Source organism: Haemaphysalis longicornis, unplaced genomic scaffold (genome assembly GCF_048455015.1).
Source record: "Haemaphysalis longicornis isolate Haplotype H1 unplaced genomic scaffold, Haemaphysalis longicornis Haplotype H1 scaffold_2, whole genome shotgun sequence".
Lineage (NCBI taxonomy): Eukaryota > Metazoa > Arthropoda > Arachnida > Ixodida > Ixodidae > Haemaphysalis > Haemaphysalis longicornis.
Window position 1 is genome coordinate 280,434,178 of NW_027526295.1, and position 26,992 is coordinate 280,461,169.

General features: G+C 45.8%; 1 protein-coding gene and 1 long non-coding RNA gene across 2 annotated transcripts in view; both read right to left on the reverse strand.

Moving 5' to 3' along the window:
* Window positions 1-26,992, reverse strand: part of LOC144167807 (uncharacterized) — a 114,142-nt gene that overhangs the window by 23,816 nt on the left and 63,334 nt on the right. The window lies entirely within an intron of this gene.
* On the reverse strand, window positions 3,251-12,123 carry LOC144167806 (uncharacterized). Its single transcript, XR_013322124.1, has 4 exons — window positions 12,081-12,123; window positions 9,737-9,949; window positions 8,614-8,848; window positions 3,251-3,331 (listed from the first exon to the last, which is right to left on the reverse strand). It is a non-coding gene; the product is annotated as an uncharacterized LOC144167806 (long non-coding RNA).

Genomic DNA, 26,992 nt, shown 5'->3' on the forward strand with positions numbered 1-26,992 from the left:
GCTCAAAATGCCGCTCGTCGTAACCGCCGTCGGGAGTGTTGCAAATTCAGAGCGACAGGGGAAAGGGAAGACGATCGAAGCTAGCAGGTACATATCGTATCGTGGTGCGCGTGCTATCATCATCAGTCTTTTCGGAACGATTCTTGCCACTGAAAACGTTATGAGGAGGATTCGGGTGGGGGTGGCCTTAACTACCGTCGTGACCCGCCAATGGCCTCAATTTCGAGATTCCTTTGCAAACCCTGGTTGCCCAGTTTGCCACCGCAGCGACGCGATCGCCGACCTCCACCACTTGCTGTGGTCCTGCCTCGCCTTGAGGCCGACGAGACTGCGGCACCTTGCGGCGACGGGCCTACGCGTAGACGACGCCTCCGCATACGCCGCATGGATACATGGGCGCTATCATCGTTCACTCCTTGACTTCATCCGTGAAGCGAACATTTTCATGTTCATGTAATCACCTTTCGTCATCAACTCATACTCCCATTTATATGCCCTGTGGCAAAATAAACGCTCATAAAAAGGGGCCCTCTCTCTACCTCGCCTGCGCTTTTGTTTTCAACACACTGGTGCCGTAACCAGGATCCAAGGATTACTCAATTGAAGAACTGAGTGCGGACCACCATTAAGGAATCATTCAGGTACCGAGACCCCCGCATCTGTTTCTTGAACAGGGAGGAAGCGGCTATGGGTGAAGCTGCGGCAGTGGCCCGACGAGAGCAACATGCAAGTCCAGCAGAAAGTCCAGCAGCAGATCAAGAGAAGGTCCAAGCACAGCCTTTCACCGTTACATTGCGCCCTGTAATTTCAATGCGAAAGCATCAGTGCGCTTTGTTGGTCTAAACCCCGGCGCTCATGGCAAAGAAAATATGGCCGACGGATAGCCACAAAATGGCCGAAGCATAGCACACACACGAAGAAAATTAGCTACCCCTCTGTCTAACAACAACGATAAGAAAACGCGAAGCTTTAGTCGTTGAGTTTTTCGTTTGATCGTTGCGTTTGATGGCTTTGCTGGGCTCGGATTTAGCGATGGTTCGGTGGGTTCGGCGCTGGTAGACGCACTCTATCGTTTCGGCGAGACAAAATTGCGGATCCTTCTGACGAGCACGGGCACGCTCGCGTTCCCGCTCGCGCTGACGTTTCTGAAAAGCAGCCTGCTCCTCCACTGAACGAACCACACGCGGTCTACGTATTACGGTAGCCAATCCCACACTGCGAGTATGTGCCACTCTGACGTTACGCACCTCTTTGGTTGCGATTGGCAATCAAAGAATCCATCACGAAAAAGCTTCGCGTTCAACCATCGTCGTGATTAAACTGAACGATCAAACGACAAACTCAACGACTAAAACTTCCTGTTTTCTCATCGTTGTCGTTAAACAGATGGTTTTTTTCTTTTTTTCTTTTTAATTTCACTTGACCCACGACCATTGATCATCATCGTCAGAGAAAGTTGGCTTTCCTGCAGGGCGTATTGGCGTACAACGGCATCAGTGAGGGCACTAAAGCTTCGCTTTAAAATTCCTCGGGTGTCGTAAATCTGCTTACGTGCTTTGAAGGGGAAAGTCAGGCGAAATAATATCGTATTTCCGCCTTTTTCTTCGGTTTCGTTTCTGTCTTTCCGGGAAAATTATTTTGACCAGCTTCTTTTCTTCTACTGACGTGGCGCCACGTTCAGGTGCGCACTATTCTACAACCTTCACTTTTTCGAATTCGTGAATTCTGTGAATCGGGCAAATTAGCCCCTAACAGCTGCTGTTTCGTGGACAATCCCGTAAATTTAAGAAGAAAACATGTACAACTTTTTTTTTGAGCGTTTATTTTGCCACAGGGCATGGATAAGGGGTATCACTGTTAAAAAAATACCCATCAATTTACGGGACATGTTCATGCTAACCTTGTTGCCACAACATGTGCCGTACTACAAAATTATGGCACATGTTCTGTAGCATCAGGTGATGGGACGTGTTCCGTGGTTGTAGATTATGGAACAAATTCCATATTACCTGAATACAGGAAATGTTCCGTACAAATGGGAAGCAGTACAAGTCCCGTGTAGCTAGGCTACGGAACATCACCCATATTTATAGCGAACAGAGAATGTTCTATACAACATACCTACAGGAAATGTACCGTCAACATGTTTACAGAACATTTCCTATTCTTTCTAAATGCAGGAATTGTGTTGCAATGTCTTTTTATGGCACATGTGTGGTAATGAAGTAAACATGCACACTTACCGTAAACTGTTAAAAGGGTAAATGTATTGTGTGCTACAATAGAACTTTTGTAACGTAACACACACTTGCAGCGTGCATGCAGCCAGAGAATATGCTGGAATTCAAAGCACTTTTATTCAATCTGAATTGTTTTGCATTAAGGAAGCTTTAAAAAAGCTGCAAGCTCAAGACGATTGCGTCAGTGAAATTGTAGCAACAAAAGCAGCAACAAAACAGTCTTGAGCCTTTTCTTAAAGCTCCTGAATGCAAAACTATTCAGACTGAATAAAAACGCATAGCATCCTAGCAAGTTCTCTGGCTGTGCGTATGCTGCAAGTGTGTGTTACATTACAAAAGCTCTATTGTAGCACACAGTACATTAATCACCTTAACAGTTCATAGAAAGTCAATATCACGCACTCTGTCAAGTACCAAATTTTCATGCTGTCCTGGAATCGGCTTAAGTTGGAAGATAGGCTACAAGCTACATTCCGCCTACAAGATAGGCTGAATGCTGCATTTGTATAGATGTTTTCAAAGTTTCTGACATGAAGATAATCCGCATTGAATTTTCGTTCCTGCTATTTTTTAATCAGCGGTACAAACTGACATTAAAAATAAAATAGAATAGCATGAATAACCCAAAGCCCATTGCTGCTACTGAACAAAAAACGTTTACAGTGAAAATTCAAGCAAAAAAACAAAAACTGGCTTAAGGCACACGTTACATTTACACTATGAGGAAGCAAAAACTGCCAAACGTTGCCGACAAGAGTGTCCTCACGGCGCTGCGCCACAACTGTGGCCTCACCATGAGTGAATTAAAACACTTCTGTAAGGCTGGAACGTTTATTTCGACTACATGTGCTACATGGTACAAGACTACTAAAAAATAGGCATTACAAAACCAAAGGAATGAACGAAGTAAAAAAATAAAACGGTTGTGCAAAACTTAAAGTTGAGGACTTCGAAACAGGGCTGCACAATCGAACCAGTTGCTCCGGAATGTCTCCAATTTTTCGAGAGCGGTCCGGACTTTGGGGTGAATGGTAGGGATTTTTCGAGATGACTGCCGGGTGCCCTCTTCTGGGTTCATGCCTGCAAGTTTCCTGAAAGATAAGACGTAATATTATGTTGCACAATTTTTTAGCCCATAACCAGTTTCTGCGGACATACATGTTTGTATCCTCACTAAAAGTGCAGATTCAGTAAATGCCACCATGCAAACTGAATGATTTTGATTGTCCTAAAGCTACCCATTTGCCCCTATACTGAACCGGGGAGTGGAGGTTAAATAGGGTATTATCTATCTCGTTGTGGTCCTGCAGGACCGAAATACCAGATGTGAAGACCAGATGTGAATGTGCCTGAATGTGTCTTGGGTCATTTCAGATAAGATCGAACAAAGCATGGCTGTTCGACCTCTTCAATTCGCTTGAAATTTGTTTACCTCATTACCGCATGCATGTAATGTGCGGATTCATAAATATTTTCGGTGGAAATAAGTTTGGCCGACAAAAAAAAATTGGAACGCACCGCGTGGACCCCGGCCGCTACCTACCCCTCCGCCGCAGCCAAATTCAGCGACGCCTACCAAAAAATATACTTATCAGGCGGGAATGGTAATTTTTATTCTTAATGTACACCTGGTGTACATTTCGCCCCACAATATCGTTGGCTAGAAAAACATATTTCTAATAAAATGACAAATCTTGCTCAGAGCGCATTTTGTTCTGTACTTTGTGAGCCAGTATTATCGTAAGTAAGGGAGCTAGAGCCTTCAAATTTTAGTGAGGGCTGCTCCTGGCAAGCACAAATAAGGCCCGTAGATATAGCGTCTGTGCAAGCTACAGTTAAAAAGCAACTGGCGCGCAACATTGAAGAAAAAACGATAACACTCCAAGTTCAGGGGCTTATTCAAAAAAACACTTCTTCGATTTTGCTGAAATTCTCTTCAATGATCATTAAAAACATGTTGCATCATTTTCTTCCTGACGCGCCTACAGCGCGAGAACAAAGCCTCATATCGTCCAGGTCTTCACAAGGTGCTGAGACACGAAACAGTGAGAGCAATTTCCACGGAATGTGCAGCTATTTTATAATTTTTTGCACCAAAGGAAAACGATTACTCACGGAGAATTAAGCAGTGAAACTGAAATTTTTGTGTAAATTTTGGGACGAAAATAAACAATCTGCGCGCCACTAAACTTGTACAGTTTGGAGAAAAAACTTGTAGTTTGAAGAAAAAACGGAACTCCAGGCTCACACGTATTTTTTATAAAACGCTTCCAGTTTTATAAAGCTTTCCACAGATATTTTCCTATAAACTTACTTCTGTGAGCCCTACAAATATTGTGCGTCATTGCACAGCGCGGATACAGCGCACCTTTCCTGCGGTTGCGAAACCGCTGGTGGTAAAATGCGAAATTTTAAGTTCTTCGGCTCTAATTTTAGAGCTTCCTCTAGATCTCCCCAATCGCGGTCACTCTTTGTCTTACATTATCAATGCTCTTTTCTTGTGCGCACTGCAGCCATGATGTGCTACATTTGATTCATAAGATCAGCTATTTGACAAGGTGCACGCAGTCTTGTTTTTTAACTCGCCTGTACGTAACTTTCGTTCGCCTGAAATCAGAGGTTCAACGGAAGCCCGTCCGGTCGGCAGCACACATGGCAAGTATTAAAAAAGGGCATCGGCCACACACGACCCCGGCGCAGGTAACGCCTCCAGGTAGTGCGCCCCTCTTCGGTCCTTCTCCGGACACACTGGTTCAATTACTGAATTAGCGACCAAACTGGCTCACGCAAGTAACTTTAAACGAAACTATCTGTGAAAAGCTTCATAAAACTCGAAGAAGCGTTTTTTTTAATGCGTGTGAACCTTGAGTTCCTTGATTTTTTCTTTAAGCAGTACACGTTTAGCAGTGCGCAGACTTTATTTTCATTCCAAAATTCACACAAAAATTTCAGTTTCACTTCTCCGTAATACTATCTATAAGTAATCATTTGCCTTTGGTACAAAAAATGATAAAATGTCAGCACATTCGGTGAAAGTTGCTCTCACTGCTTCGTGTCTCAGAATCTTGTGAAGAACTGGCCGACCAGGCTTTTTTGTCGCGCTGTAGCGCGTCAAGAACAAAATGATGCAACATGTTTTTAATTATCGTTGAAGTACATACATACATTTCAACAATAGTGAAACCTTTTTTTAGATAAGCCTCTGAACTTGGAGTGTTTTCGTTTTTTTTAAAACTCGTGCGTCAGTTGCTTTTTAACCGTAGCTTGCACAGATACAATATTTACGGCCCTTATTTGTGGTTGCCAGGAGCAGCCCTCAATACACTTTGAACGCTATAGCTCCAGCACTTACGATAATACTGGCTTCCAAAGTACAGAATAAAATGGTTTCTGAGCAAGATTTGGAAGTTTATTAGAAAAATATGTTTTCCTAGCCAACCATATTTTGGGGGCGAAATGTACACCAGGCGTAGATTAAGCATAAAAATTACCATTCTCGCCTGATGTGCATATTTTTTGGTAGACGTCACTAAATTTGGCCACGGCGCAGGGGCAGGTAGCAGCCGGGGTCCACGCGGGTGCTTTCCAAATTTTTTTTCATTCGGCCACAATTTTTTCCACCGAGAATATTTGTGAATCCGCACATTATATACATGCGGGAATGAGGTAAAAAATTTCAAGCGAATTGAAGAGGTCGACAGCCATGCTTTGTTCGATCTTATCTGAAATGACTCCCTTGTTATTGATATTGTATAACCCAAGCCATGAATTAAAAATCGGCACTCGGTGTACAGACCACCCCGCCAGACTTTCCAGACGTCAGAGTTTCTGCTATACCCAAACTTAAAGTTTGTGTTATCACTTTTGGACCATCATATTGGGATTAAAGCCCAACATATAACACCCAAGTGGCCCAGTTAGTAATCCAGGTGTACACGTCTCTACAAGTGTAATTGCATGGGGTACCCTGCACAGAACTATCGTGCAGTCAGATGCCGTGTTTGCAAACACAACAACCTGTTTTGGCGACTTAAAAATGATCACTAGCTTTCGAACCAAACAATGTAGCTCCTGAATGACTTGTCCAAGTGGTATGATGCACAAGAGACGCTCTGCGTGCGTTTCTCTTGCTGGGCATGATGCAAAGTTGCCTTCACGTGACTTCTCATTTGCGCATTGCACCGAGTAAATTTGTCTTCGTTTACCAGCACGCTGTTGCGGAATTACTGTAGAATGTTATAGTACGCTTTGCATGGTGCTGCAATAAAGCACACCAAAGATCACAGCTGACTGGCACAGCCACCGTACCAGTGTTGTTCATATCTAACGGTGGCACTATGTTCTGCGGCCAAGAATGGCTTGAACTTCATGCATCATGGTGCCCTGTGGGGTTGCTATGTTATTACATAGCTACCAAAGCTGGTTCAGGAATCAGGCTCAAGCTTTCAGTGGCAGCATAGAGTTTTTCACAAAAATATACTTCAGGGGAAACAGGTGCTTCCAATTGCATAAGCTTGAACACTTGTTACTGTGCAGTGTACTGATAACAATATAGAATCTGAAAAAATGACTTATAACCAATCATCACAGCACATCTCAACTCTCATAACAAGATGCTGCCCAACATTTTTATAGCACCTGACTCAAATTTTCCACTTGCGGTGAAAAATAAAAATTGCGCAGCATACGGTTTGAGAAATAAAGCCTGCATTATATTACGGTTAACGATAGCCTGAGCGTTCGGTGTCAGTTCATTTCACTTCTGCCATGTGCACAACATACAGATTCTGTGCATACACTGTTCACGTAGCATGACCATGTGAATACTTTCCGTCCATAATTCCGCTGCACCAAGCACGCCATTGCCAAGCACTAACGGAAACACGGACTAGTTTTTAACCCCTTCAGCATTATTTTAAAGTGTTTTAAATATGGCGTAGAAGTTGTAAATGTATGCACGAGAAAACATCTACATTTCCGTTGTCAACCTTGGTTAACCAACACACATTACGCTTGCTGCATCTCTTTCGTAGCAGGCAAACTGCATTATATGCGCACAACTTATTGGACATCTTATTGGGCAATGGTACGGGGAGTTCGAGCAGCAGTATTTCCCAGTTTAACGGAACTGTAGGCGCTTCGTAAATTTCAACCAGTAGAATTGGTTTGGAAAGCTTGTTAAAAATCAATTGAGACTGTGAACTGCACAATGAACCAGGAAAACGTGTGAACAGTGTACCCCAGAATACATCCATAGTGTACCCTTAGCCTCTGCGATAGGGTACGTCCAATGTTCCTTAGACACAACACAGGGTAAATTTAGTCCCTTCAATAAAATTTTCTGTGAGTGGAATGAACTCAGAAAGAGCTGTAGAAGTATTCACAGCATTTTTCTGGTTTTAAGTTTACCTGTGAACCTACCAAAATTCTAACCTGAATCCCAGACAATGAATTTACATTCTCACCACTACGCTTGCTGCATCGTAAAAAAATGAGCACAAAAAGGAAAAGGAGTTTTGTTGTACATAAAAAACACCTGTCAATGTCATGCATTAGCGAATTCCTGACAAAAACATGCCGCCAAACAGTTTGTGTGAATTGATAAAAAGGAACAAAATAGCACAAGTAACAGTAAAATAGCTCGAAGAAGCCAAAGAATTATCAAAAAAAGTGTAACAAGATGTAAGAAACAGTGCATGACTGCTAGTTCTGCTACATGTAAACTGATTTGCGTAACTTTAAAAATTCTGAACCAAATGTCATGTTCCCGATTTTTTCTTACCCTTATTCCTTGAAAGAGCTGCAAGTCTGCCAACAACCACAGAGCATAACAAAGAGAAAGAGAAGCAGACTGTGGTTTTGTGCCCCCACAAAGCTCGACTGCAGGGTGAACAATCTTGCCATTCTATAAAAACATTTGGGGAAATGGACATCCACCCATAATAATCGATTGACACCCATACCTACGCGCATAGCAGACGGCACCAAACAGCCTTGCTCACTGTTCACGGTGCATATCCACATCAAGTTTTTAAGATGCTATGATACGCACAAGAAATAAAACCAAGTTCGTGATTTCAAGTACTGAGAAGCACCTAGAGACAATCCTTGATGATATGAATGAAGCCAATTGAGGACGTCACTTTTCCTGCATTACTTTTTACTTTATTATTGCTTTTTGCTTGATGTGATTCCTCCTGTTTCTTAGAATCACACCAACTGTGTACATTTGTGGCAGGCTTCACAATGTACAAAGAACGAGTTTTGGAAAAATACCTAGTACTACCTGAAATCATATTTTTACTAATTGTTGTGGCATGTGTGAGGGTGTGGCTTGGTCTGTGCATGCCAATAAGGGTGATGAAGTATTTACCTCCACAACACAGAAGAGCGACGCAATTTTCTCTTTGAAAAACAGGCACATCAGGGGAAAGAGACCGATGAGCAGCGCCCGTGGATGACTTTGTTCTCGTGCTGCCCTGTCTGTCTGAGGGAGCCACTGCAGTGATTCCTCCGTTTTGACATGGTGTCGGAAAAATGCATGAAGCAGCTCATGATCTTCCACGCTCGATTCCGAGAACAGTCCCCGCAGTCTCGTGCCAGTCAGTCTGGAAAAAGAACGAACAAAAAAGTGCCAGCACGATCATCAGCAGCCAGCAGGATAAACAAGAACTTTATTTAATGGGCAGCCGGGGCAACTATAGAGGTGGAGGATTGTGCGCTTGCATTATTGTAAAATGGACAGTTAAATGGCTATTCTTTAATGTGAAGCATAAAATGGCTGGCATGTCATTGTGTAACTGAATTGTGCTTAATTTTTCGTCATCTTTCCGTCATTACAAAAAATTTTAAATCGCAATGCCACAATTGCCCACAAACACTAACACAACCATGAAGATTCACACTGCAAGCATCCAACAAGCGAGGTTTTGTGCAAGAAGCCTGATGGTAACAACCAGGGCTCACAGAAAACAAGTAGTGTCTGTGATACCAGTGTCGTTTGACAGCAGCACGAAGGCTTTGACAAAATGTGTAGAACGGCTCTGAAGTCGTACTATACACCACTGCAATTAGATGAAACCAACACTTAAGGTTCACAAGCCTTATCAAGCCAGAGCCCAACATTTTATGACCAGCTGGATGAGAGATGAAGCAGCCCTAACAGTGTTAACTATCAGGTAACTAGAAGCACTTTGTATGCCATCCACCGCTAACTTTCAAAATCTTTATCAACAATTCTACCATTTTATTCTCATTAGCTGGGACAGCGTGTGTAAAAAAGCATTTTTTTTGTAACGAATTCGAATATTGTTCAATCATCAACCATACACTGCAGTGTGGCTTCACTTTGGTGCTTACGTAATATACGTAATACTAATGGCAATCATGAGCTTCGGTTAGACGTAACTTTTCTGAATAAATGTGTTTTCTCAGTCCCATCAGATTGGTATTAGTGAGTGTAGAAACAATTACTGCATGCACAATTCATGAAGTACCTTTCGAAGTGTGCCAGGAAGTGGTGCTGCGTAAATAGAAGGGGCCACTCTTTTTGCACATCGCTGGCCTTCGTGCCATTTGTGTTGATATTAAGCCGCACCGATGCATAGAACGTTGTGAACAGGTGTTCCTGAAGACGTAGATCCTGCTCCTCCTCTGATTTTAGGCTTTCATCCATGAGAACCTTCTTTGCCCTTTGGACCCACTACTAACTGAAAGGCAAACATGGAAGAAAATACACCAAAAAAAAGCAGCTGTAGTCAAACTTCATTTGTAGCACCAAGGCACTACCGTGCACCATCGAAGCAACCACGATGGATTCCGGTATGCCCGACATAAACTTAGATACTACGCTTTCTCGGTGGAACTTAAATCGAAAAAAAAAAATCGCTCCGCTAATTTTGTTAAGTGGTGATTTGACTATGTCATATCACCTTCTCACAACTTTCTAGAAAACCTACTCGGGACGCGAGCTAGGCGATATATAGCTCAAAGCTTATAGCGTGCTTTGCTTCCTGCTTTCACTGTGGTGAATTCGTTTGCAAGGAACTTTTTTTTTACCTCACACAGATACACATGGGCTGCTGCTGGGTAATACTGCCAGCGGTGCCAATAGCCACACGGCGGAACAATAGAGCGTCAATTTTGCAATGTACATCAGAAGCATGTACCGCAAAGGCCAATATCGCATCAACCCTAACACCTTATTTTGAATGCACAGATACATTTAAATTTTCTTTCTTTCCACAAACAGTGCAAGAATACAACTTCCTAAAAGACTCTGTATAAGGATTCACTTTGGTTGTTTTGCTAACTGTGTTTTGTTTGGGTCTGTAAACCTGTTCTTGTGTGTCGAATTCTTTCCTTTTTCCTTTTCCATTTCTGCCTTACTTTAGTGCCTGTATATGTACTTTTTACTTGTACCATACGTGCCAACCTGCTTGGACCTGCGAAGGTCTGCAGTATGCAATAAATGAAATGAAATGAATGGAGAATCGCTTTCCTGCTCGCAGAAAATTCCCTGCTCCACGCCGTGTTTAAAGGTACAACGCCAGTCGCGCGCTAAATAAAGGCCGGAAATTCCCGGCGTCAGAAGCACGTACACGCCTCCTAACTTCATAGGTTCTTAAACGGGAAGCATTAGCATTTCAAGCGTGTTTTGCCCATGACGATGTTGAGGACAACGTATACACTTCACGTAGGCTAAAAACAACCTATACACTAAAAACAACCAATTTAATCCGACTGCGAACCATGTTATACAAGGGCATCGCAATACAGGAGGCGATGACAAGGGGTACACCTTCGTGGGGTGCTCAGATGGCGACTGCCCGGCGCTCCGCTTCCCGCCGCCCGCGAAAGCCCGAGGATCGGTTTTCAACTTCAAGCCGCGCGGCGAACATTCGTAGGCCGCAACCGCTGAATAAAGCACTGCATGTGCCTGGGGCAGCTGGTATGTATGTAATTTTATTCTGCGCTTTCGGGTGAACACATTTCTACCACGATCGGTCCGGCATTGAAACTGGCCGTCCTCCATGTCTTTTTTTTTTGTCCAATCCCGGAGGCAATGAAATGACCTTGCGAAACACTCACTTATATTTTTGGTTTTTTTTGCCCTCGGACAACAACGTAAAGTAAGTTGGTTTGTCCGCACGACGCAAACGCTTTGCGGGAAAGCTCTGCGCGGCACACTCCTGGCGTGCAGCGACTTTACACAAAAGCCAAAAATTGCACTGACAGCGCCACTAGAGTTATCAACTCCCTGCTTCATGTGCTAGAAACTTCTTATAATATATAAGACGCTATCTATAACTCAAAATCACTGCCGCAAAAAAGCCTTCGCCCGCCCGGCTACTACTGTTTGATGCCGCACTGCGCCTCTTCGATTATCAACCTTCGACTGGCCGCGGACTCCCCGAGGAGCAATCCGGCATTCGTTTTTCCCATATATCACAATGGTTTCGAGAATCCTCGGAATACCCGTGCACTACCCGCGGCGAGGTCGAGACTGAACAGATGAGTCCCGCTATCAAGACTTTGAATAAGTGCCGCAGGTAAGCGTTCGCTCGCCCGGCGCGACGCTATCAGTGGAATATCACGCTCCCACATCGCGAACAAACAAACGCTTGCGCAGTACATTCACCATCCCCATGTCACCTCACTCTCGCTCACTCTTCTCCCCCCAAACGGCTGCCTTCAAGCATGCGGTGTAAATACGTTTTAATCGCACTTGCAATACAGAAACCACGTTAGGCTTAAGGTAATTCGGCGCCGCATCAGCGACGCACAAGAAGCGGATAGCGCATCGTATACCTCAGTTATGAATGGCTGAATGGTACATACCTTGCAAAACGATCTTGTGTGGCGCAAAATCCATACAAAGCTGCACTGCCAGACGCAGTCTTCGGTACTTGAAATGACGGAGTGTAGACCGCACTGACGACGCGGGAACCTACGTTGGCGGGAACCCCAGCAGCAGTGCTGAGCCTGCCACAGGCAAAGAAGAAGTAGTAGTAGATTTTTGCTTGAAAAATCAGCAGAAATCATTAAAATTTAGCTGAAAAATAATCAGAAATCAGCAGATATTTCTATTCAAAACAAGTAAGAAAGAGCAACTTCCCATTTCAAACTTCTTTTTTAACGCTCGTTAGCTAATTCGTGCACGCGCACATATATGGTGGCGCCGCGTAGGGGGAAGATACGCAAATGCGACTATGGTATTTTTCTTTTTATTTCTTTTCGGGTACTATATGCTTTGTGCGCGTCGGCGTCGCAAACAGCTGAACTGTGTACTGCGGGTACTGTCGTCGGTTTTTATTAGGTTCATTCCGGTGAGTTTCATTAAACTGACCCGAATACCCCCTATACCCTTTATTTATACCCCTTATGTTAATTACACTCTTAAAAAAAAGGTCGGGGCATGCACTAATGGAATACTAACAAGTTACTTGTCCCAGTATACACTATGTACTTAGTAACTGGAGGTAGTAAATGTAGCACTTGTCAGAATTACTAACCAAAGCAGTCTGTAAGCACCACTACCCCCCCCCCCCCCCCCAGTAAAGTCCCAGCGATAGCACTCTTCTAAGCTACATGCGTTTACTAACTGGCCATGCACAACCTAGTCATAAGCACGACCTTAATTTAGTCCTACTACTTCCTACACTAAGTTAATTTACTAACCATGCAGTGGTTAGTGGCAGACTCTACGTACAAAAGCACGGGGTAGTAAGGTTCGTAAGGAGTTAGTAAATACGGCCGTTACTACCTTTTTACGACCTTTTTTATTAAGAGTGTACATTGTTACAATAAAACACGCATTTGCTTCGTTCCTACTGAATTCTGGGGGGTTCGCAATGAAACCGTATCGGAAACTACATTTTTAAAGCAAAGCTTTCTAGCTCTGCCAGCCAACGGTTCTTTCGTTGCGTGCGGGACAACAAACTCCGAACGCGGCGGAGGCGGCGGCGGGGGGAGGGGGGTTCATCCACGGAGCACACTGTAGATGGCACGGCGAATTTACCCAGCGTTCCCCGCGCGAAAGTGCCTGCTCGCCGGCGGCGGCGTCGGCGGTACGGCTTTGTCGTCTGCTTTAGCGACGGTTGTTTTTGGGCCTATTTTGGCGCAGCTTCGCGTCCATTGCGCGCTGCCTTTGCACGGCTTGATTAACTTGTTCGACAGCACCACCCGGGGTAACCCGCGCCCCACTGGATTAAGCGGCCGTGCGGAAAACATACTTTAGCATTGGTTTGCAGGGCGGGAACCACATACGGACATCTGGCCGCTGGAGAAACGCTACCTTTTGCCCACAGCTTGCCACGAATGGGACCCCGTTTTCTAAATTGGTGAATACCCATTGTTTTAAGAGGTATTACAAAATGCAAAATGAGAAACTGGTTCTGATAAATAGCGATTATAACAGTTCCCTCAGCTCTCTCGCAATTCTAAAACTTACTGAAATAACTTGCTTAAATTTGTATAAATGGGAATCACTAAGCTCACACGCCGAATCGTTTCGATGTCTGCGCTCGTGTCGCGCGGTGATGTAGCCACAAGCTAGCACATAAGGATGGCTAGGTTCCGCTGTCTCACCCCCCGAAAGACGCTCCTCTCCGTTTTGTTTCTCCCGCCTCACGGCCGTGCTACAGCGGCGAGGCGGCGGCGTCCGCCGCTCTAGCCCGGCCGTGGCCGACGATGCTGTTGCGTTCGGGACGCCGCCGCCGCCCCCGCGAATTCAAAGCAATGGCTGGCAAAATCTCTGGTTTCACCCTTTGTAGAGCCACGTGTGTGAATTCAAGTGACTTCTCATGGGCAATGGCTGTGGGTGTCGTTTAAAGCTTTGCTTTCCAACCACCTTCCAGCGTGGATTGGAGGCAATTCTTTTTTTGGTTGGCTTTCAGTTCTTGACGAAAAACCAATCAGAATAGGTTTTCGGAAAAATGGCGACGCCCCGATTAACTCGAGCTGAGGTCAAAATTGTGGTAGCTTTCGGTAACCTGATGTGCAGAAAGCAGAAAAATCAGTAGATTTTGCACTGTTATCACTAAATCAGCAGAAATTGAACAACATCAGCAGATCTACTGATAAATCAGTAGCAGTGGCAGCACTGCCCAGCAGATCGCCGCTCCCGGCATCCGCGCCGCGATAAAGTGTCGTGTTCCGCACTGCGTGCGCGGCTCATGTGGCGATGACGTCGGCGGAAAAATAAAGGCCGATAAAATGCGAGACGTTATTGAGACCTCGGATCAGCCGCAGTGTGTGTGACCCCTGCGTCAAAAACACTCGGGTAAAGTGCGTCTCCAGGGGTAGTTCCCCACACATATCGGATGTTGTTACGTAAATAGAAAATTTGCAGTGCTACGGTACAGTTCCTGTTACTTGGATGGAACAGCAAAGGGGGTGTAATATCGACGAACATGACATGTTCCATTGCCGTTTCCACGTAAATTGATGGTTTTTTTTAACAGTGATGAGTTGATGATGAGAAAAGTTTGTTAGATGAACATGATAATGTTCGCTTCACGTATAAAGTCTAGGAGGGAACGATGATGGGGCCCATATATCCATGTGTTGAATGCGGATGCGTCGTCTACGCGGAGGCCCGTCGCCGCAAGATGTCGCAGTCTCGTAGGACGCAAAGCGAGGCAAGACCACAGCAAGTGGTGTATGTCGGCTATTGCATCGCTGCGGTGGCAAACTGGCAACCGCGGTCTGTAAAACAATCTTTGAAGTGAGGCCATTGGCGGGTCATGGTGAGAGTTAAGGCCACCGCCGCCCCCCCCCCCTTCGCCCCCCCCTTCGGATCCTCCTAAGCGCAAGCTCCTCGGCGCGGGTATTCCACCGTTTGCAACGTCCGGTCATAAAAGATGGGGCGTCCATGAAACACTAGCTACGTATACCTTTCACCTAAACAAGGATTTGAACAGTCTTTTTTAACACTGTTGTCTCAACTAGACCAACAGACTACGGATGGACGAAGTCCAATAACTGTAATGGAAATGGAGGATTGATTGAATCGATAGTTTAAATAACGCTAAGTCACCAGTTCCACATGAATCAGGCGCTGACTTCTCTATGACATTTAAGGCCGAACTAGCACCAGTTTTATGTGTTGTGTTCGGTGAGTCTTTTAGAATGGGATCTCTGTCTTCATCGTGTTCCAAAGCCCACACAATTTTAAGCAATGATCCGGAACATTTCGCGAAGGTCGCTGACTATACCGGCCGACAACGTTAACTAACAGCGAATATAAAATTTTTGTGAAGGTGATCGCAAGACGTGTACAATGAGTTATTACCACCTTAGTTGGAAGCCACCAAATATGCTGGAACAAGGGACGAAACATTACATATAGAATATTCATGTGGCAAGAAGTTTCTTAGAATCCTGTGACAAAGACTGCAGGGGATGTTACAGATCGATTTTCAGAAGTCTTTTGACCAGGTTTGTCACGAGGTTGTTTTTAAAATCATATGACATGTCCGTATTGAAAAACTAATTTTAAAAGGAGTGAAAGTGGGATATAAGGAGTGTACCACAAGAGCATTGATCAATTGTCAATTAACCAAGTTAATCAAAGTGGGGTATCGGTGTGTCAGGGGTGCGCCTTATGGTCTATCCTTTTCGCTCTGTATATGGAACCCTTATGTGCTGAAATTAAGGATGACATCCAAATACAGAGCTACACATTACAATTTAATGATGTGAAGGTCGTATGCAGACGATGTGGTTTATTTTTATGTCAATGAAGAGAGCGTCCGTACCGCACTATCACACAGGAGGTTGTGGCATGACTTGTAGTTCAGCTGACTTAAGAAAATATGTTGGAATGGGGCACGGAGAGTGGTTAGGTGCACTGAGCGTTCTTGAAAATGTGACCTGGACAACCCAATCAAATAAGTATTTGGGGGTACCCTTAGACCAGTGTCGACACAACACGAAATACTCGAGCGAAAGAGCACTGGAAAGGCGACGGCAAACAGGGAAGTGGTAGGGGGATGGAAATTTTCTATTTTCGTCATTACACTGTTTGCAATGATTTTCTTGTGGTAAAGATATATGATACAAGAACTTAAACATTACCGCATCTAATTCTGTCTTTGGCAATCGACATTCGAAAGAGTAATATTTTAGAGAGGCTCTACACGGCAGCCTAGCTTTGCCCCACATTTTTGTCAAGCAGCTGGTGTCACACTTTTTCTTTATGTGAAATCAGTCCGACCCGCCCATTCGCACCTTTTTGCAGACAACATTAGCAAGCCCCTTGCCTGACTTCATCGCTACTTCTTCGGAGAGTACTCCTTATATGTAGTGTAAACCTGTTTTTGAAAGAAGTTGTTTTTCTTATCGTTTTCTTTCAGCACGTTTTTCTCAAGATTTCTTGTGTTTTGTAAACTGTAAGAAATGTCACGAGATCTAGTTGGTTGTCTGTTTCCAGAAGTTTTCTACCGTACTTTGTATCGTTCCCAGTCGGGACAACATGTGTTGAAAAGAGTAAAAAGGATGCCAGTTAATGGCGGAGTAAAGACTTCCGTTTTGAAATTACACAACACATGGCTACAATACCAGCTATGACTTGGATGTCAAAAAAGGGATTATTTTTTTCCGCCTGGTTGAGATTGTTTTCCTTGTGGAAAGCCAGAAGACTTGGAACGTGTTTCAATTACTATTGGGACTCTGTCATTTTTTGGTATATCATCCAGCGCAATCTCAAAAGCGACCCTCTATAAACACCACAAGGCATCTGTTTCCTTGATGTGAAACCGTAAGTTATTCCCCATGACTTCTTTTTTCTTTTAGGCACGCTGCAGACTCACGCCCCTGTTTACTGCAGCGCCGTTGGCACGGACGCTGCCGTTGATAGGCCGCGCTGCAAGCCGGGAGATGTTCGTCTGATTTTAAAGTTGTCAAGAACTATAGCTTGACAGCAGGGACGGCAGCGGAGGTGAGTGTGTATGTGGTGAAGTGATGATGTGATTCTTTATGTTATGAAGAGTGATTCTTCATCTGGTGTGTGCGTGTGTGGTATAGTTTGCTGTTGGATGGGGTTGCGCTTGGGTTGGGTCAGGGCTTGGGTTGTGGTTGATTGGGTATAGGTTTGGGTTGACTGGGGATCGGTTTGGGTTTGGTTGAGGATTGGTTTTGGGTTTTCAGTTTTGGTTTGGTTTATGCTGATTGTTGACATGTTTCAAGCGCACCCCTGTCATTTTTAGGGGAGGCCGGGATAGTTTTTTTTGTTGTTGTTTGGTTGTTTGGCATTATCAGTCTCTGAATCTAATGCTGTATAAATAAAAGTGCGGCCATAGTACAGTGGTAGCGCATTGGGCATTTAACGTGCCAACCCGGGGTTCAGATCCCATCGAATCACATGCTTGTATTTTATTTTTTACCTTTTGGACCGGCGGCCATTGTCTTGACCGGACAACAAAAACGGTTTCTCACAGAATTCGGCAATTAATGCTTTCACCTAATGTAGTTCTCCTAAAATGTGCAAGCATTAATACCATCGTTTAGCGGGCGTTGATAGAAAAAGAAGAAACTAATCACCTTGATAAATTAGGTCCCAAGGCTCGCCGTATATATGTACACAGGAATAAAGGCCAGCAGTCAAGAACTCCAAGGAAGGCGAAGGGGAAACAACTGCTGATAGTTTGCGTCGAAGAACGTTTAATTTTTGAAATGAGAGCAGCAAGAAAAAGGAGAAAAACATGGTCTTCGCGAGTATATATATATATATATATATATATATATATATATATATATATATATATATATATATATATATATATATATATATATATATATATATATAGTAATCCTTCGTTATAACGAAAACGAAGTCAACGGGACGGCGAAAAATTTCGTTATAAGCGGTATTTCGATATAAGTGACCAATCGAGAAAAACTAAAAAGTTGATCTTAATTGCGCCACAACTGCGATGACCCAAAACACAATGTATTTAGTTAAGAAAATTTTTTGTTCAGCTGAAAAAGGACGGTGAGTTTTGGCCGTTTAATGTTCTTTCCAGGCACGAGCAACCCCTGTTCCAATTTGACCAAGCACTGCATGAGTCTACGCTCGCCGCCCATGCATTAAAGTTTATTTCACAGCACGCGTAGGAACTCCCGCGTCTGCACCATAGTTGCCACTTCACGTGGCTCTTCGTCCTCGTCGGGGCCACCAAGTGTAAACTATCCCCGCATCCGTTGCTGGTGCGACCACGGGAACTGCAGCGTCCGCCAACGGAAACGTCTCAAAGTCACCTTCTACCTCTTGGCCAGCAATTTCATGAACAGCCTCGTGTAGATCGCTGCCAGTCCGGTCATCGTCAGGCTGGTCGTCGTCAGGGTCGCTGACAACGGTGCGGAAAAGGCCGGCGTGCGCAAAGCAGTTGGCGACCTTTCAAGGTGCGAGTTCCTTCCACGAAAAGTTGAGAAAATAGATTGCACTGAGCAAATCAATGTTGTAACTTTTACTGGCGTCATACGCTGTGCGCATGCGCTGCATAAGAGCCTTGCGGTACAGCTTCCGGCCGGTTTCAATGATACCCTGATCCATAGGTTGCAGTAAAGCGAGCTCCTTGAGGTTGTCGATCTCCCCGTGGCTGGGACAATTGCTAATTAGGAAACGCACTTGCCGATTCTTTGCGTCACTGGGAATTGTTTCCCGATGTGTGAAGCCTTGAAGCTTGCAAAACAGGAGTTTTTCGGCACCACGTTGTCGACGGCGCTGCTACTTCTATGGATCGAGTGTCAGTGTTCACACATCATCGCGTTCACGCCATTGACCAATGTCTAGGAACAAAATTCAATTACCATATTACGAATTTGGATCGTTTGTTTATAGTCAGATAGCAGCACTAATCGAGCATGAGTGGCTCGAGAAAATCACCGGTGGGACACCAGCCTGCGTTGACCCGCCGTGATGACAGCCTGACTGGCCGCTGGGTCGCCGCCGCTCGGCGACGCCTCCGCTCTCCACTTCGCTCTAAGCGGGTCAACCTGTTCGCGCGCTTCGAGTAAGGCGGCCGAAATTGCATGCGTTTGGGTTGGGACCAGAAGAAATTCCGAACAGAGCGATATTTCGAGTAAAGTGGTTTCGTTATAACGAGGGGTTACTGTATATATACATACATTCTGGCGCATCCGCGCCAATTTTTTCACCTCATTGCGATAAGAAGGCCACAGCAACTGATTCTGCAGCACTGCTATAATAAAAAGAATAGAAAATAAAAAACAACCGATCGCAGGCAGCCCCTGCGATTAAGTGCCGGCGGGATGCAGAGCCGAGCGATGCGGGATTCGGCATGTGTATCCCTGCTCGTAATTGTGGCCATCTGTCTTGGCAGCTGGCGCGGGGACGGAGGGGAGAGCGCGCCGCGAGATGCCAGTGTCCGGGGTCGTTTATTCTAAGCAGAGTCAAACATTGAGCGAATTCCCGATCGGTATCGCATGGCGCGGCTTGCTCGATCAGGTGCGAGCGGCCACTGCCTCCTTTTAAACAGCGACAAATCGACTGGCGCAACTTCTTCACTCGGGCGAGATGCAGTCGATGCCTTATACTTTCGCGCAACTGCGTTCGCGTGAGCGGGCTTTTGTCAGTTATGAGCAAGTAGGAGTAGTTTCTCGAATAGCAAAATATTGGTTGTGTTGGGTTTAGCGCGCCTATAGCTGCACCTGGGTATGGCGCACGCGGTGTACGCAGACGGTTTCGGATTAATTTAGACCAGCTGGGGATCTATAACGTGTGCCGAAATCTCAACACACGGGCATTTTCGCTTTTCGCCTCCATCAGAAAAGCAGCCACCGCGGCGGGTGAAAAGCAAAATGCGCACTTCACAGCGTTGTGTACAGAACATACCATTTGGGGAAAAATGGCTACGAGTTAGCTCAGCTATCCCTGGATATGCTAAACGAAAGTTTGGCTTAGCTTGGTTAAGTCGTGGTTTCACTTGTTTAACCTATGATTAGCTGCAAATACAGTCGATCCCGGATATATCGAACTCCTTGGGGATCGCGAAGAAGTTCGATATATCGATAATTCGAAATATAAAATGTGCCCATCTGAAGCTTATCTGCAAACTCCGCACATCACTGAGAGGTTTCCAAGATCGCGGAAAACTGTACCTACCCGATTTCTTCCTCAAAGCACGAAAAATACGAAACTCGTCGGGAGAAAAGTCCGTGAGCTTCGCTTGCTGCATATTCTGCGTCAGGAAGTTCACCAAACTGTCCTCAAGCTTACTAATGGCGTTTAAATGAGAAAGCCCAGCGCCGTCAACTGCTCTGCAAGGCCGCGAAATACGCAAGCTCGTTTGCCGTAGGCGATTGGGAACGTCATCAGGGTCGCTAATAAGGTTGGATACTTCGGTAACGAGGATCTCCGCAGCGATCGCCGCATCGTTTCGATCCGCCACACTTTTGATCAACATTTACGAACTTACGTGCATGCTGTTGCAGCATACGGAATGGCGCATGGTAATGTTAGCGCCCTCCGATTCACTCTCGAGGCACTGAACGCTATCATATTTTGTGTCCGCACAACTCTCGTCTAGATTAAATACTGGTCAGTCTAAATTTAACTCAGGACGGAGACAAAGACGAACGACGAAGCACAAGTGCTACACTGTTGCTCATGGACCACGTGGCTATAGACGAGGGTAAAGATGTACAAGGCGAGGCGTAATAAAAATTCTGTGAGCGCTTGCGGTTCGTCTTTCGTCTTTGTCTACCTCCTCAGTTAAATTTAGGCTGACCAGTATTTCATCAATTATGATCCAACTAGCTCAGATTCTGCCTATTCTCGTATAGAGCTGCGACGAAGTCGCTCTTCTGAACCAGCTGGAGTAACACGCATATAACACACTCCAGAGTGGCCGGGATGCACTGCGTTCGCCTTACGTCAGCTTGCTACGAAGTGTCGTGCTCAAACGTGCTGTGAGGAATTTCGAATTTCAAATGCCTCTGCAACCGACGACTAATTTTCACTGGCCTCCACCCATCATATGGTGTCCGCCTTCGTTGCTAAGTCCAAATTCTTCCGTTCTTTCTGCGGGCATGACTCCGAAGACACACTACCGCTAACAAAACAAGCACGCACCACGCCGCACCGGTCTCCATGCCAGCAGAGCCGCCGCTGGGTCACAACGCCTTCCCTCGGTTTCCCAATCACACCCTGCGGTCGTGCTAGCGCAGCGAGAAGGTCGAGCAGATATTGAAGGCATAGAGTTTCTTCGCAAGTATTGCCAGCCACCCAAGTGTGCGACGGGCGGAGAGTCATCATCCCCTACGACTCCATCAGGAGAAGCATGGAGTTTGACGGCAAACAATAGTTCGATACACGCGTACACAAGTGCTATACTTTTGCGTATTATTTCCAAGGGGATGTTTGCACTCTTCGATATATGCAATAATTCGATATATCCGGGTTCGATATATCCGGGATCCACTGTATTATAGTATTCGTCTGAAGTCCACCTTTGTGTACTGTTGGGTCCCGCTTCCGGTGCTTTTCTGATATGCGTGAGGTGGTCAGACGCCTCTTGCCGACAACGGCTAAACACCTCCAGTTCCTCCCGCGCACCACTCAGAGAAGACGGCGGCCCGGCCTCGTTCTCGTGCCTGCAGCCAAGCTCGCATGCACGCGGAGACTCACGTGGTCAGGCGCGAACCAACTGCGGACAGCGCATGCGCCAAGCCGGCAGCAGTGGCGGTATTGGCTGTGAGATGTTTGCGTGGCGCCCCCTAGCTTTGACGTCGGCTTAGGGGCTCGCGCCGCTGTCTTGTGCTACCCTCCACGTGTGAGGAGCAGCAAAGCCTGAGCTAGGAATCGTCCGTTTCGATGCTTTAGTGCATTAAAAAGCGTATTTCTAGTACTTCAGTTATTTTTGCAATCTTCTGACACATATGAATAATTTCAAGCTGTATCTCCCACAAGTTTGCAACACACGAGGAGACAGCTAGAGAACAACTTTCTTCAGATCATCGTTCAAAAGATTGTGTGTAACTCCTCTTTCTAGCTTATTCGCGACGTTCAGCACTCAGTGCTCCTGGATGAGTATTCAAAACACGTAGGCTTCCCTACAGTATTGTTGAGATGCTCTTATGAAGACTCAACAGTCCCATGCTACGTACCAAGCAGTAAAGTTCAAAAGTGTCGCGAACTGGGCCAGTTGGTACAGATTCATAGTGGTGAAACAGCGCACAAAAAACCAGGACAGAAGTTGTTGTCCTCTTCCTTCTGTCCTGGTTTTTTTGTGCGCTGTTTCACCACTATGTACCAAGCAGCGGGCACATACACACACATCACACAGCAAATATTATAGCAGCTGTCTTCTACTATCTTTCGTTGTTGTTGACTTTTATCAGATGAATGCTCTTTTTTCTGTGCCCAACGCATTAATTTTTCTGAAGCGTCACAAACGTCTTATTTGTAGGTTTGGGTATGTTCGGGAGGCTCACAAAGATCCCGCGGGTATTTTCTTCAGGCTGTACGGCAAACATTCCTTCTTCACAAAGTGGCTTTCGTTATGGCTGCGTGCAAGCAGGTTCATATCCGTAGCGTGCGTTCTTTATTCACATGGAAATAGTATAAGAACGTTTGTGCTGCGCCACCGCGATCGCGCCCCAGACAACGCTGTCCAGACTACTCGAAGGTGGCTTTTGTGCTCCGAATTTCTATCATAACCATCGTTATCGTAACGAACGGACTCTCCACCCGAACAATTATGACTTGATTGCGGTGTTGAAGGCTTGATATACTCGGTAACGAACACAACAGATCGTATGCGCGCATATATTACAAGAAATTCGAACGTATGAATATTCTCACGAAGCCAAAGAGGACGCAGTTGTCTTCAAGGAAAACAAGTTTATTGTAGCGAACTTGTGCTCCCCTAACAACTCACAGAATACACAGGCGGCGAAGCAGCAGTCAACAAAGTGACTTGCCCAAAGTTGCTTGCCCAACAAAGTGACAAAGTAAAGTAGCAGTCACAAGCCAGGCTGCCATAACATTATTTCATAATTGACTGATTTAATGATACGCAAATTAAAATCCCTTCAAACTACAGTAAACAAACATCTTAACATAGTTTTCATCGCACAGCTAATGGCGCAGCTAAAATCTGTAGGTACGCACCACTCTTCTAGAGTACCCGTAGCAAATATCGGGTGTGCACCCCGTAGGCCGAACGTTTGTGTTTGTGTTGTACAGCGCGAATCGGTAGCTGCGGCTTGGCGTTCAGCGAGCAATTTTTTGAGCGGGCGCTGCCGGTTTGAGGTATTAAACCCCAAGATGTGACGCTAGGCCTAACGTCCTAAACCTCAAAATGGGAAGTTAGGCCGAACGTCTTGTGGACTGTGCCTTACGTCACCGAACGTCTTGTCCCTTACGTCTTGTGCCTTATGTCTTGTACTTACGTCTTGTGCCGTACGTCAGGCCGAACTTCTGGTGCCTTATACGGCACGCAGAGCAACGTCATTCTTCTCGTGACGGATTCGTTGCTTGTCGTCTGACTTTTCCAAACCACTTCTACCATATAGAAATGGAGATGCAATCAGATAGACGCCGGCTTCATAACACAAGGGACCCAGTTTGGGTTTCGGGCACGGGAAGCCTTCTTCTTTTTTTTTTTTTTTTTTTTTACTTCACCCACCATCATTCACCATCATCGACAGTGAAAGTTGGCTGTCCTGCACGGCGTATTGGCGTACAACGGCATCAGTGGGACACCTTAAAAAAGAACGCGGACAACATTACTTACCCGTATTAATGTGAAAACACTGAAGTCACTCAGATAAAAGGCTTTTGACTCTTTTGAGTAAAGTCTCCACAAGTATTAAAGCTGTTTCTGCCGGTATTGTGGGCTCCGCAATCTTCCTCGGCGCTGAGAAGAGCAGGAGCGACCGACGCCAGTGACGTCGGCGGTGTGCCGCGCGGAGCTTCTGGCTTGCTGGTGACTGCTGCGGCACCGGGTGAAGCAGCAGCGCAAGCGCAAAGCGCGGCTAGAGGAGTGACCAACGACGCTGCGCTCTCCCACTGCACAGGCGCGGAAAATCACGTCTCCTTCGCTTTCTCTGGTTTTGCGTTCGTTCTCCCACGTTCGGCGCTCGTGCCGCATGATTCGTCGGGTATTTTTATGAGCATCTTTAGGTCGCGCCACCGACACCGTAGACGCCCCTCCTTTTCTCGCAATGGGACACGTATAGTGTACTGCTGCTTGGATACAATACATTGGACAGTATACCAGCCACGGCCTTCATAGTAGTAATTCCACCATGGCCGTCATGCATCGTCGGAAGGTTGATTCTAGCAACACGTTTCGCGGGCCGCGGGCCCGGCGCAAAGCGCCATCGACACGGTCCGCCAAAGGAAGCAACGAGGAGTCGCAGGCACGGGCTCACAATGAGCGCGTAAATCTCGGACGGGACAGATGCCTTATGGGACTTGCACCGCGCCGCGTTTGATGGCCCTTCGCAAGTGGATAATCGCTCCGAGAGCGCAATTATTTGGCTTCCCATTAAACTGCGCGTGAACTTCGCCATAACTCAGAAGCAGCGTCGTCAAGAGCATGTGTATAAGGCCGGAGAGGCGTTGCTTTGTTTGCTTCCGCGTGCGTTTAGGGACGAAACGAGCATACGTTTTACAAGCCCGCACTCTAAAATGGTGTGAGAGTGTTGTTTGTACGGCCGCAACCATGCAGAAGGAAAACAAAATCCCGAGCGTCGCTGCTGGCGCTGATTACAGCATTAAAACACGCCATGCCGGAACGACACAAGCAATGAATCATACGCTGCTGCGGGATTATAAATTTGCGCTAATGAAAGATGATTAGCTCGTATGGCTGACGAAAAACCGGTTGCATATGAAGGAGAAAAATACATCAGCACGAAGCTCAGCGCGAAGCCGGTAGTACGCCAATCTACATACTGCAATAATGTCGCTATTCCTACCTTCTAAGGCAGAGTAGTACGCCTTGCTTTTTTTATGCGGCTGCATTCACTCCGAATATGCAAATTAGTGTTGACGTGAAATTACAGTAACGCAAAAATGTCATTGAGGCTTTCGTTGTTTTGAATTGAGTCGTTGATCGGTGACATCTATCTTTTGACCTCCTCGTTTTTTATATATCTGGGTTCAGATTTTGATAACACATAGGAACAGATAATAACATGACACATAAAATTGTTTTAATGTGATTAGTCTCCTTTTTCTTGCAGTAAAAGTGGTGTGCGTTTTTTTTTTTTTTTTTTTTTTTTTTAGTTTTAGCTCATATGATATGCTTCGACAGCCCGGTTTGCAAGTTCCCCATACATCCATTTCGCAGCTGAGTACTCCAATGCACTCTGAAACCCTTCGGCTCCATTCCTCGCCTCCTAATTTTGTACCATGCACCTCGCGTATTGCCTACTGAAACGACATCTCTTGCGTACCTGACTACCAGCAAATTCTGACCGCAGCTCGGGGCTGCACCTCCTTGCTTTCTGCCGAAGACGGGATGGCGCGGGCGTGGGTCAAAAGCAACGATACCCGTTATTTGTCCATAACGCTTTTGCTGCACGTTTATGCGCTAACCTGTCCCCGCCGTTCTTGAAAACACACCGAGCTGCAGCTTACAGAGAAACTGTTGCCAAACACGGTAGTTCCCCGTCAAAACAAGTCACTCATGAGCGGCCGTGGGCGTTACCCCATTGAAACCGCAGAGTAATTGTATACACTACTGAGAGCCGCGACATACGGGAGGCCGGAAGTGTTTACAACACGCCGGACGTCCGTTAAGCTCCACAGAGAAAGGAGTGTCCTGTAGGGCTCGCAGAGAAACAAGCAGCAGGTTACGCCAATACCTTTCACCGGCTATATCCGCTTCTCAGCAGCGATGTAAAAGTACTGAATAACGCATCGCGCTCGTCAGTTTATAGATCACTCTTTACTCGTGGACGATCGTTCGCACGACAGCTCTGTTTGCGATGTGTTTGGGTAGTCCGTAATGCGACTAGTTAATGATGTTCGGTGCTGCGTGCAAATGCGAGTGTACGTTGCCACATTTCCTCTGCTTGGAACACAAGGGGAGAGCGCTTGACATCTGAATACTGATGTCATATGAACACGATATTTGGTAGCATTCGTTTGCTCAATTAATGACCACCATTTCTCCCGTGACTTCCCGGCTCGCACATTACAGAAAACTGCTTTATTTTTTTATACAGAGCGTTTATTGTGCCACAGGGCGTAGATGAGGGAGTATGAGGAAAGTTGTTGTTGTTGATAAACTTTGTTGATACACACACACACACACACACACACACACAAAAAAAGACCCCTAAAGTCCGGGGTTCTGAAAGGGAAAAAAAATGATCTATACAGACGGGAGGACCTGACGAACGTGAGCCACCATGCAGAGCTCGCCACCAGGCAGCTCGGTCCGGTCCCTCTGGTGGCGCGAGCCAGTCTTGGAGAGAAGAGGGAGGAGGTGAAAGGGATATAAGATGAGTTGAGAGTGATGGTTGCGAAGCAGAACCGTTCTAAAGAACATGCGGCGTATTGGGAAAGCCAGAACACTTAGAGCACCGTGCAGGGCTGCGATGGCCTTCTAATCGATGTAGTATGTGTGGGGTTGGAAGGCTGTCCGTTTGCGCTTGCCGGATAAGACAAGCATCTGCCCGGGGTAACAGGTGAGAGGGAGACCGTAGAGTCTGCCTATCCCTGACTAACTGTTGCACAGTTTGGCGTCGATGTAGACGGGCTTGTCGCGCCT